The following is a 394-nucleotide window of genomic DNA, read 5'->3' as shown; positions in this document are numbered from 1 at the left end:
CGGCAGCGGGGGAGGAGGGCGGGCGGCGGAGAGGGAGGGGAGAACCGGCGCTCTCGCCGCGCTGCCTAAATCGCTCCCCTTTGTCTCCCGCGGGGTCCCGGCCCCGCGCGGGGCTGCCAGGCAGTACGGCGGCGGGCCGGTAACTTTACACGGCCCGCCGGGCGCCGCAACCCCGACTCGATTTTCTCCTCAGATAAGTTTGCCCGACCCCGGCGCGCCGATGAAGTGCTGCCCCCGCGTCCCCAGCCCGGCACCGACCGGCCTCGAGAACCCCCTCGGCACGGTGCCCTCCGCTTTATGTAACGCTGCCCGGCGCCGGGCAGGGAAAATGCACGGCGAGGGGATTTAAATCAGCCCTACGCGCACACACACACACACACACATATATATGTAC

Source organism: Meleagris gallopavo, chromosome 1 (assembly GCF_000146605.3).
Source record: "Meleagris gallopavo isolate NT-WF06-2002-E0010 breed Aviagen turkey brand Nicholas breeding stock chromosome 1, Turkey_5.1, whole genome shotgun sequence".
Taxonomy (NCBI): Eukaryota; Metazoa; Chordata; class Aves; order Galliformes; family Phasianidae; genus Meleagris; species Meleagris gallopavo.
Note: the sequence above shows the minus strand (reverse complement) of the source record.